This window comes from Bacillus rossius, chromosome 1 (genome assembly GCF_032445375.1).
Source record: "Bacillus rossius redtenbacheri isolate Brsri chromosome 1, Brsri_v3, whole genome shotgun sequence".
In the NCBI taxonomy this organism is placed as follows: Eukaryota; Metazoa; Arthropoda; class Insecta; order Phasmatodea; family Bacillidae; genus Bacillus; species Bacillus rossius.
Genome location: NC_086330.1, coordinates 243,098,432 through 243,111,532, shown reverse-complemented (window position 1 = coordinate 243,111,532; position 13,101 = coordinate 243,098,432). Strand labels below are relative to the sequence as shown.

The following is a 13,101-nucleotide window of genomic DNA, read 5'->3' as shown; positions in this document are numbered from 1 at the left end:
TCACACTTTTTTATTTCAAACATAATGTAGCTTATTTAGTAATATAAGTGACGACCAGTAGATCATAAATGGTATGTATGTGCTATTGTTTGTTGCAGTGGCGGATCTGAAATTAGAATGGAAGAGACTGCAAGACAGCTATCGTCAAGCATTGCTAAGAAGGAAAAGTAAGAGTGGTGATGGGGAAAAACCATGAAAGTGTGGAAGTTCGACCGGCAGATGTCTTTCCTCCAACCAAATGTATTAGGATGAGAAACACATTCCAATGTTGATTTGCAATGCACTTCTCAAGAGGCTCAGGAAATACCGGCCAGTCCAGATGTGAATGAACACCTTGAATGCCAGGTTGAAGAAATATTAAATGATGCTCGACCTAAGAGAAAGAGAGTCAGCACTGACGAGAAACGAGATGTGGATAAGGTACTTTCCTACATGACGCAAAACAAAAAAGAACACAAAAAGCAATTGGGCGATATAGATTACTTCTTTGCGAGTGTTTGTGAAAGTACAAAGCGCCTCCCTCGACCTGTGCAGCTCAAAATAAAAAAAAGAAGTGATGAATGTTGTCGTAAGTGCCGAAATGGAACATGAACTTCAACTTTCCGATTCCTCTTCATCTCATAATGTGGTTTCAACACAATCGCCTTACTTATTACTTCCACAGACATCAACACCTTCACCCGCTTTCCATGTGGAAATACCACTGTCACCAGGCTATGAGACAGAAGCCGACTTATAATTATTTCAACTTTGTTAAATTGGTTATCTGCTATAAATATTATAATTTCCCCTATGAATTAATTCTTAAAAATATGTGTGTATATTGCAGTGTTCCCTCATGCTGGGTATTTATGGAATAATATTGATTTAAAATTACTTTATTCATACTATTCCTTTTACTTAACTTGTTGATATTAATCGCTAAAGAATTATATCGTAATGAATTCATTTTTTACTTACCTCAAGCAAACTGCTAATCTTTCTTCTGCTACAATGCTTTTCCTGTAATTTAAATTCTTCTCAATTTTATTCTTGATTAGCAATAATATGCTATAAAACTGAGTTGTATTTATTCGAAAGTATTAAATAAATTTGGCCTTGTCCGCATGCAACCCATACAGCACAAAATGTTACAGATATGTTTCAGAAATATAACTTTTGAAACATTGTAACATGTTTGAAACATTTCGCAACCTACCTGAAACATCTCGGATATATTTCAGAAACGTCTAAATGTCCGTCCTGTGAAATATTTCAATGAAACCTCCCTGCAACATCAAATGGTAATGTTTCTGAAATGTTTCAATGAAACCTCCCTGCAAATTCAAATGGTAATGTTTCTGAAATGTTTCCACTAATGTCCCATCAATATTTCTGAAACATTTAACCGAAATATTTCCATAAATGTTCTGAAATACATATAAAATGTATCATGTGACCCAAAATACCTCTGGAAATTAGGATGACTGAGGGTATATTTATAATTTAAAAGAGTATTGCACTTTAACAGATACCATAATGTTACAGCTGCATTGGTCAGCTAGTTGCAGTGAAGTGCAGTGACTGTGTTCCAATTCATCACAGCATTCCCTCGTACACTTCCTCTTGATCACTTTTTGCATAATGCCCCTTGACCACACCCTTAGAAAGTGTTAATCGGTGGATTGATATGATCTTGTTCGTATCTTCTTGTTTTCGTCAAGTTTTGCTTGTCCATAGTAATGTGTCATTTTTTGATTATATAAAAAAATAGATATTGTAATATTATTTTGTTTGAAATTATTTTAAAGATGTGCTCTGGTAGGGCATAGAATGTAAATTTTTGTCGTTTTTAATGTAATGATAATTGATTATATTACTTAATAATTTGGCTTGTACAATAATTAAAAATTTACTTATAATTTCTGATGTAAGATTAAAAAGGCCTGCCGACAAAATCCAACAATTCAGGTAAATTAATGAAACCATATTTTCCACCCTACTGAGCTTAATTTATATATATATATATATATATATATATATATATGTGTGTGTGTGTGTGTGTGTGTGTGTGTGTGTGAACCAAGTTAAAGAAATAATTTAATTAATAAAGACATCAGATGTTTTCCCAGGTCAGCGTACCAGACTTGCCTAACATTAATTTTACAAACTATTTTATTATTCTAAAAACAAATTATGGTTATAAAAGTAAAATTTAAATAAGTCTTCAGTATGCTTGCAAAGTGAATGAAACTTACATGAATGTAATAGGTAGCCCAGCATTGGTGTCCATGGTTCCTGTCCATTGCATTTTATTTTAATGGGGAATTTGAATGTGATATAGTGGCAGGCAGGCATGCATCTACATCAGTACATGGGGAAAAAGGGACAAGCTAATGCACAAAGGTTCCATTATTAAATACAATGACAATGTCATCTTGTAATGAATAAATTAAATTGAGGCTCCCCAAGCTATCTGGATGTGATCTCCTTATGCTCAGCACAGAAAGTATGCTAATATTTACTTAATCCATAACAACCAAACCCCACTTGCATAGGAGACATGATAACTGAGCATTTTAAAATATAATTTTCACAACCCAATGTGTTATGGCCACTTCAAGTTTGTTTTTGAGTATCATAAATGAGCACTTGTCCATCGATGTCTTTATCTGTATTTGAACAATGTCTTGAGAATTTGGGTATGGTTTTCTATTGCATTCCAGATGTTGACATTCTCAAAAATCACGACACTGTTATTGTGTACGTATCAGTGGTCTAGATAATCATGTGGTATTACATTAACTTAAAATACTTGATACACACAAGAAAAAAAAAAGCATTCAACCTCAAACAAATGTTATAGAAATAAAAAAATAATATACCTATATACAATACACTAACATATTATAATAGAAAATTCCTACTTGTATGTTGCACAGGAAACCGGTATTAACATAATGAACAGCCATGAGACTTGACCTGTGCTCGTATTGTGATGTACTTTTCTCCTTATTTAATGCTATAGTAAGTATATAAGGCTGGTGCTTGTTTTTTGGACATTTGCAAGAAAAAAATGTGCGCTTGAAAACCCTCAAAAGACATGTAACAATTTTATGTTATAATTAATGTCTTTTTCTTCTTAAACACACATATACTAATTTATAGAGGGTCTAAATATGAAACAATGCAGTCTTAATACAATTTCATCATATAGCTTTATAATCGACATATTGTTTTCCATTTCACACAAGCTCAACATAAATGAGACTGGACTAGAATCGGCTGTCCTCACTAAACAAAAAACTTGTCTGACCAGCCTAAATGAAGTGAGATGGTGGTGTAGTAGTGGAATATAAATGGGAATGAAACAAATGTGCAATGAGAAATACTCTTTAACATTGCAATGTCACTTTCCCTAATTGAAAGACTTATTGTATCAGACAAGAGCTCAAATTGATCCAGCTTCCCTAACATTGAGTGGCCAGTGACCTGCTGAAGATACAATAGTGGCAGTCCATAAAAAATCTGGTTTCCTTAATTTTTTCTATAGATAGCATGTTAATCTACCTAAAGTTCGTGGATTAAGCTAGGTTTTATATTTGTATTTTAATACTACCAAATTGACTAAATAGCCTAAGGATAAAACAACAAATACAATATGGCAATAGTATATAGGGTCTCTAAAATCCAAATTTTCAAAGTAAATACACAAAATAATATTAACACAACAGTACTTCCACACAAACTATATTCAAATGAGATCATAAATTTATTGTAAACAAATAATATAAATAATTTTGTAATATGCAGTACAAAATTTTAAAATAATATGAATGGTGAGTTATACTTTGTACAAAATAGAAGGTAGCTAGTTTGGCCTAACTCGTCAACAATGAAGTCATTAGAGATAGAGAAACTTATTCAAACAGACAATAGGGTTTTGGATTGTAACTTCTATGATCTATGTTATGAAACCAGCCAAGAATGCACCTGAAGTAAGTTAAGAACCATGTATAACCATAATCAGAAAGCCACACCAGGTCAAACCAGGTTCTTTCCATTTGAATACTTAACAATAGAGGCAAAGATGCAAAGGGGTATTTTCAATAACAAATAACAACATAGTCTGAGAAGTAGACTTTAATAAAAAAAACTATATATATATATATATATATATATATATATATATAAATAATATATACAATACATGAAACTTTTAACTGACTCTCTATGCAGATGTTTTTGGAGATTTTTGCTGGAAAAAGAAGAAGAAAAAACAATTATTTTTAACTTGTTTCAGGTCAATTATGACATGTATGTGAGATTTTTAAACATGTAGACACTAAGTTGTTACATTATTTATTTTTAAATTACCATGCAAACAGAAAAAAAAAGTTTCTGATGCCAATGATAAATTTCAAAACTAAAAGCATCTTAAAATGGACAAATTGGTATTGCAACCTATGCATTTTTTTTTCAAACTTATTAAGCAGGAATACTTCTTCACTGGGAATTTCTTAACATGCTATTTACATTCCTAATAATCAATTTAATGGTGTCTGGTTAATGCAAAGAGGCCCATGACATTGTATAATAACACATTTTAAGCAAAGTTTTAAAAGAAAACTTAAATTTAAATCCTAATGATTTCCTAATAAGTGTCTGTGTGAACAGTGCCTGTGATGTTACATCATTACAATTCAGCCCATGTTTTTGTGCAATAATACTCTAAAATTTCTAGTAATTTTTTGAGCAGATTCTCAATATTATCCTTTGTAGTGCACATTTAATGTTTATTTTCATTATTTAAATTGCTACCACTACATAACTATACACATGTAATCTAATAAATCATCATTTAATGTGTTTCCTTTATTGTCATATAATGGATGGAATTAGGTTTTGTCAAACTCTCCAAATCAAACATACTTGGTTACTACCATAATTTAGCATAAGAAAAACTAATTTAAATAGAAAAACCAATGATGCTTATGCTTAGTACAACACAATTAGAAGACTTGTACCTTCTCTGCGGTAAAGGACAAGATTTATTTCAATTATTTTGCGCTGCAATTCCAGCCCACCAATAAAATGAAGGCCAGATTGCAGAAATAACTTTGTTAAGCGAAATGGCAATTAATGAAACCGCTGTCTAATTATATGTGTAGGCCTAGTGCATTCACTTACAATAAATTACATTTATGACAAGCCAGATATAATAGCAGGCTTTATTAAATTTCCGTTAATAGTAATACGTAGGCCTACAACATACGATGTAAGTACTACAGAGTGCAGAACATAACATAATAAAAATAATTACTTAACCAGTAGAATTGTAAATTATTTCAAATAAAAAACTTCAATATTTATATTAAAATAAACACAATATAATTAATTTATGTGTTGTGCACAGTAAATAAACACTAATTACCCTTAACTACATCTTATAGGTTATGAAATATATTTACTTAAGTATATTATAAAAGCCCGAAGGTGATAACTGAATAAAATAAATTGGTTTAATCAAATGCTATTAAAACCAAAATATTTAGGAACCTATAAGCCTATATTTGTGTGATTTTTAACTAAAGATAATAAATAACCCATACATTAGCATTCGTGTTCTAGTCAACGACCATATACAGTAAGTAGAAAACTCATTAGATGCTTTCGCAATTTTATTAAATCGCGAATATCCTGTTAATGCATCACATAAATTAAAAAATCAGACTGAAAACAGCGCACATATAAATATGGCACGGGAATGTTAAGCATACCGACAAAAAAAGACATTCCTTAACCTACAGATTTACACATTTCGAAGACGCATAAAAGAATGTTTCTATACCGGTACTTGCTTAAGTGCGAAAGTAAAAACAAAAAAAAAAGTAAACTAACATGAAATAAATAATGTTAAAACTTACAATTTATTCACCACACATAAAAATCCAAGTACCAAAATACTGCGCCAAAACAAGAAATAATACACAAAGACAAAGATTTCTAAACTTCAGTGCCAACAAGCATGATGGGAAGTTTCAATATAATGTCTCAGATACATTTCAGAATCAACCACAATGTAATATTGCCAAACGAATCTTGCTGAAATGTATCTGAAACTTCATTTATAGACATGAGTACTATGTGTCCAATGAAATGTTTATGAAATATTCCAGAAACATGACAGATGAAATGTAATCTATTCGAAACATAGTAATGTTACTGCAATATCACAGACATGTTACTGAAACATTGTGTGCTGTATGGGAACTGCTTCATTAAATGATGAAATTCACCAAATTCATTTATTTTGAGATTCACTTCATGAACCCATTGCTTTTTTCGTTTGCATACTGCGAGAGCCAGCAGAATATCCTCGTCAGAATCATCACTCGAACCCACGGCATGCGTCTCGGCGACATCGCGAACTACACTATTCTGTGTGGCCACCTCGCGCAGCAAACATAGCGGACATAGCGAACATCGCGAACATAGCGAACATCGTGATAATAGCGTAGCATTCTGTGTGGCCGAAGCTTAAGTCACACGTGAGCAAGGCATTAAGCGGCCGGGCTAAGCCCTGCACCGTAAAAGGGCGCGAGGGTAGTTAAGAAAAAGGATTGGGACGATGTGTTAATAGTTACCAAAATGAACAGTTCAGTGAAGACAATCATGTAGCTCCCCGAGGAACACCAGGTCCGCCCCAGTTCGCGAGTCGCGCGGTACTGGCGTGTGGCCCTGGCGCGAGGGAGGGGGATGAGCGCTCTCTCGCGCCAAGGTTCCTAAAGTGCCGTTATTCGAAAAATATGAAACATGAGTAAGTTATGATTGTACACAAATTATATTAATAATTAGTAATAGGCAAATTAGGTGACAGAAGGCCTATAATAATTATGCTAATGAAATTTACGTAAAATTATGTTTGAAAATCCAAAGTCACGCTAGAGACTGTTCGTCACTTGTTGACTACTCTAGTGATTGCTTATGCATAAAAATGTGGAGGCTGAGTAGTTCTTATGTTGTTTATTTATGGTCTACTTCTTATTATGGTCCCTCTGTTGGGTGGAGTCACTCTAGTGTTATTGTGTGGAGACTCTTTGAATTTGTAGTCGTTTCTGGGCGCCACTCCTATGTAGACTTTAACTTTGTTATCAAAGAGAACAAGTGGAGTAGAATACATAAAGGCCCTGTCACACTGTCAAATTTTAGCTTCCAACACCTTCCAATATGTTGGATCCAATATCTTTGAGGGTTGTGACGTCACGTTAAACGTCACTATCGCAGCCATGTTTATTTGAGAGATTGAATGTCTAGAGTTTCCTTCAAATATTTTACGTATAGGACTGGTTCTAAAATATGTTGAATGTTGGATGGGATCAGCCAATCAGAGTTATCGAAAATAAAGCGGCCGCTTTTGTTTCCGTTTCCGAAGTGTAATAGTTTAAATATCAGCAATGGCGAATACTACATGGGAAAGAAATGCAGTAATTGAATTAATACTATTTTATTTCCTGCTGGAATATGTAATTGTTATTGTATATTTTCCTCCAATTGAATCTGTATGTACGGAAGTGCAGGTTAATATATTTGACTAAAAGAAGTTACTGTAGTTTTGGAATATTACGTATGGTCCTTAAACCAGAAAACATCTTATATTCAACTTACGATAATTATTTGACTGCTATACCAGTTCTGCTTATGTTCAGGTATTGTTGATACACTAAATTAAAACAGCAAGCATTGCGTACAAAATGTGCCATCAGGAATGAGGTATCAAAACTAGGATATGCATTTCGAAACTTTTACCTACAAATCCAAATTAATAACACCTAAAATAAATTTTAAAATATTTCAATTCAGAGACTTAATGTAACTAAAATTATTTTGGCTTACCCAATCAATCTTTCTTATAAGTCATTGTTCTCCTTATTTCACAATAGCTGCTACTCTGTAAGTATTGTCTGGAATTTTCTGGAATATAGACTCATAATTTCCTGACAATAGATGGTACTGACTTATGTTAAAGCAGCATCTCTGAGTAAGCAAGTAGCTCTGGTGATTTGCAAGAAAGGCCTAGAAATATTAAAATTCTGCCTACGTGTTCAATTATTATTATTTAAGTTTTGAAAGTAATACCATTTTTAGTGAATGTAAATATTTGTGTAGCAGATCCTTGTCAGTAAGCCTATACTTCCCAGGCTGTACGAAACAAGCATACCTGGTCTAATATCTCGTTAAAAAATTATTTTAAAGAGATAATGTGACTGAGGTGAAGTTAGCTTAAAGGCTCAGGTTGAGGTTTGTAACAGTAAATACACTTAATTCAAAATAAAAACAAAATTGCCAATTTCTAAACACAGCAAAAATTAACACATTCACTTTAAAGTATAGGAACAATTTTGATGAAATACAAGTGAAAGTGTCCATACAACAGCAGCTAGTTGGGTGAGAAAATAAGCGGGAATGAGAAGGGATATGCCTACTTGCAGATTTACATTTAATTATATGTTTTATTCTTACTAAACATACCTTTAAATATTGTTTTTGAAGAGCACTATTAATTGCACTACAAATTTCAGGTAAAAATTTTGAGATGGTGTTGTGTGGAATACTTGTAGAGAACATAAGGGACTTAAATGATTCCCCTGTCGCCAAAAATCTTAATGTAACTGCCAGCCTCTACTTTGCTGGTATAGACTGGCACAAATGAGTATCCTTCTTTGCAATGCGAGACTCCACAACTGAAAGAAGAAGATCAAAAAACTTTCAGAATCCATTATTACATAGTTCGGAAATGAATCGGCATCTTCGTATCGAAGTTCATGACAAAAAGGGGTAAAACACCATTTGTTTGCCGGGAAAGTATCCACTGTCTCGTCCACCATCTGCGTTTCCTTTTCTTAGATTTCTCTTCTAGTTTACTGAGACTTGCTACAATTGCAATTACAGCTACAGCTTTTGAAACACTTTGATGCTCTTAATGCAGGCATTGAAAACACCTGGAAAACGTAAATTTTAAACTGTGTATGATCACAATATACCTAAATTGGAATATAACCTACTTAAAAAAGCCCGCGTTCCTTGACCCAAAATTTGTTTTTGATTCTAAATACTGTCATTTACAGTTCTCTACAGAATGTTTGGTAAAACGATCTCACTCAAAGAAAATTGATAGTGTGAAATGACTTCAAATCTATTTTACATTGCTCGTCAAATAATATTGAATACAATATATTTGAAGACGTATTTCATCCAAAATCACCCTTCAAATTTTGTTGTCCAATTTATTGGATACAATATATTTGACAGTGTGACAGGGCCTTAAGAGAAAAAATATATTGAAGTAGAGTGTAAACATGGAGAATTTAGGGTCGTTGAAACTTACACAATATTAAATAATAATAAAATAAAATATGATTAAACAAATAGTATTTAATAATATATATAAATTTTGGCTTGGCAAGTGGTATATAATTATGTCTTTCAAACAAACAGGAAATATGTTGTACACATGAAACTCCAACAAAAGTTCATTAATTCAATTTATTATGTTCGTAACTCTCACTCTTAGATCGAAGAAAGTATGTAAAATATAGTGTATTATCATTAACATTTAATTTAAAACAATATACCTCGGCTTAATTCAGTATGTTGGGTGGGTAGAACAACATGAGATTCCAATCTCATTTCACCTCTGGGTCTGAACTGGGATATGTAAGCAGAATATTAATTGGTATAAAATGTTTGTCTCTGAAAGGCCTTTCTTAGTTTTGACTAAATAATCAATGTTTTTATTCGTGGATAGCAGGATTGAATTACATTCGGTGCAGGAAAACGGTCTTTTACGATGGAGAATTATGAGTCTGTTTTACTCACGTCAGGATACACTCCTAATTAAACATCTGTGCGGATGTGCCCTATATTAATCACATACATTTAGTTGCACGACGATTCAAAACATCCTTACACCTGGATGATCTAATTTAGCTTTACAGATTATCTTATTTATAAGGGATTTCAACCCGGGCTATATCACCAACGCCGTCACCATTCCATTACTTTGACGTCCCTCAGCCTATGGTCCATAATTCCCTGTTGTGAATTGTCCTGAGACTCACTCTTGTTTGCCCACGTAGCTCCAGTTGGAGAGAGAGTGGAGTTCAGGCCAACGTGGCCGGGACCGGAAAATATGGGACCAGGAGGGAACTTTACGTAGGTAGAAGGAACGGTAGATAGTAGTGACGTCGGCCGACCGAAGGCCACCCCAAAGCCCGACCTGCAACCGCCAGTATACGTTCCCGCTAACGAAACGCACCCCTAGCCACGACCCACCCGAGTCAGGCGAGCCACCAGCAGACAAGGTAGAACCCGGCCCCACAATAAAGACCGACATTACAGTCGACCACTTTGATAAAACGCACACAGAATTTAAACAACATTACGTATAAGTTAAACGTTCGCTTAATGAAAGTGCGACGTAGGAGTGCCCGGGCACTCACGTGTGAAAATGTGTCGATAAGTGTGAATGTTCCCCTGGCGGCCTTCTGCCTAGATTAGTTAAGTATTTCATGTGACATAATTATTACCCCCTTGTGTTTCGTTATTACCCCCCACCGGAGCAGTCCGGCAAGAGACGAACAGTCTCTGGTGTGACGTATAGTTTAAAAAACAAAATTCGTAAACATACTAACTCTAAATTGTAGAAGGGATGAGTAATGTTAATTTAGCCTTAATAATTAATGTAGGAATTTAGCGCCCTTAAATTCCCTTGTTAACGTGTTAAATTAGAAAATAACGTAATGAGGTCAACCCTGGCGCGAGGGACACCGAGCCTCGGCCGGACGCCATGACACAACGGCAGTACAGCGCGACTCGCGGACCGGGGCGGTTGCACGTCCCACGGAGACACATCATCCATTGTCTGCACTGAACTCACTTCTGGTAATTATAGTCACTTCCTCGAAACCTCTTTTTATTAATCTCTCCGTGCGTACCCGGTCCAAATTTTCGGTCCAGGACTTAATCTGGCCGCATAACTTTTAAAACCCCCTGCACCACACTTGGTCTGCGGGGTAGTTTTCAGTACATGGCACGGGCCGCCTCCCGAACCACAGAACTTGAATTAAAGCCAGTCGCCCCGGCGCTGACACCACCCCGTAAGGGAACTTGGATGAATTTAGCTGCGGTCCGCGCTCCACTACAGTGGACGCGAACACCGCCTCGAGACATAGATATACGGGATTGGCCGCCTCCAATCGCCCTCACCCCCCTTTTGTGTAACCATGCTCAGAACCGCCTAGTGCCACGCTAATATGTAACATTTTAGTAATTTTGTGTGACGCCTTGAACCTGGAACATTCTTGAGTAAACTTGTGCAACGCGCCACCACGTATAATTTCAGTAAACTTGTGCCACGCCTTCATTACGTAACTTTTCAGAATAACTTTGTGTAATTGTGTAACTTATGTATTGTGTGACGTCACCCTCTGTACGACATGGTGTGTAATCCACGGTATTACACCAAACCCACAGTCGCATGAATAAACGACGCACGTCATTTACCGTATTAATTCAGCGCCTAATCAATTAACCATACAACTCCCAACCACCACCAAGTAGGGAATCCCTCATATCCCACGCAATACCGCCGACGGTCCTAGTGGGCCACGCAAGGCAACCGACCCCACGACCCACCTATCGACTAGAAACAGAGCTAGTCTGGCGCCTATCCGCCCCGCCGCAACCCGGACTCTCGGAAATAAACTCTTGGCCACAAAATGTGACCCGGTGTGACAGTGAATGCAGCCCCGTATCGAATCGTACAGGTTACGAAAGTTCAGCAGTGCTACGCAGCACGTACGCGACTCGTCATGTAGGTGGAGATAGTTCTGTAATGATACGTACTGACTGAGAGAAATCGGCTGTTCGGAGTAGCACATACGCGGCCGGTGACGTATGCGGAGATAGTCCTGCAACGATACGTACTGACTGAGAGAGTTCGGCTGTTCGGAGTAGCACATACGCGGCCTGTGACGTATGCGGAGATCGTCCTGTGTACTGACTAAGAAAATTCCAGCCGTACAACGAATTCTGACACAGTGTAACTCGATTGCAGAGGCAGTCCCGTGACGCTTATACTGACTGCAAACTCGAAACTGTGCTACACGTGTCCCGAGCGGAGCAGAGCGAGCGCGCATCTGCTCGTCTCCGCGTCTGGTTCGCCACTGCCCTTCTCCGCCCGTCCGCGTGCCGAGGCCCGCGGGCCGCGGAGGAGGGGAGGGGAAATCGGCCGGCGTGGGAGAGGCCCGTCTCGCAGTAAGCCAGGCTGCGATTACATTACTAAACATAGCACTTGAAAGAATCACAAAATTATTAATACAACATGACAAGTAATTAATTAATAAAACGAAAATACAAATTAATTAATGAGTTACAGATTAATGACAAGCGAAGTATTTGTACAACATTTAGACACACTATTTAAGATGTGAGAGTTCTGTTACGTTATAAATATATACAATCGCGGAGGCTCGTATCACTTAAAAAACGTATATAAAAAGTATAACTATTTACAACACCATGACGTCTACTGACGTGCTAGGGCGCACGCGGGTGCGTCCCTGCTCGTAACACTTCACTGACGGTGCACTAGGGGAACATACCTCCCTTAGGCCCACGTCGGTGGACAGATACAGCCTCTACATCTAGGAGGGCACGACGACTTGTGTCAACTTATTCTTAACTCCCTTTCTAAAAGACGCTTAACTTAAGTAACTCGGCCTCTCATTGGCCGGAGTACAAATACCGTTAACGTAATTTACACGTCAAAACAAAATACTGACTTCCAACAATACATCAGAAAACATTAAAATGTCACTAATTTAAAATATTAATTTCCAACAATGAACATCCTTTTATATAAAATACATGGAAAAAGTTTCATTTGCCATTAAAGTCAATAGTGCCCTAGAGAGGTCTTGCCAATTGTTGCTTGCATGTCAGCTCGGGCTACGTCATAGAGTGTAGCACACGTAGATACATCCAACTACAAATTGAGAGCATTTAACATGAAAAAAATAAACAAATAACAATAAACATATTAAAATGTTATTAAAATAA

The 13,101-nt window shown here is 36.2% G+C and overlaps 1 protein-coding gene across 1 annotated transcript in view; it reads left to right on the top strand.

Moving 5' to 3' along the window:
- Positions 1-10,861: 10,861 nt before the first annotated feature.
- The window catches only part of LOC134527427 (cobalamin trafficking protein CblD-like), a 289,969-nt gene continuing 287,729 nt past the window's right edge, over positions 10,862-13,101 (top strand). Inside the window, exon 1 of the mRNA XM_063360102.1 lies at positions 10,862-10,923. The gene's annotated coding sequence lies outside the window, so the exon portion shown is untranslated. The remainder of the gene's footprint in view (positions 10,924-13,101) is intronic.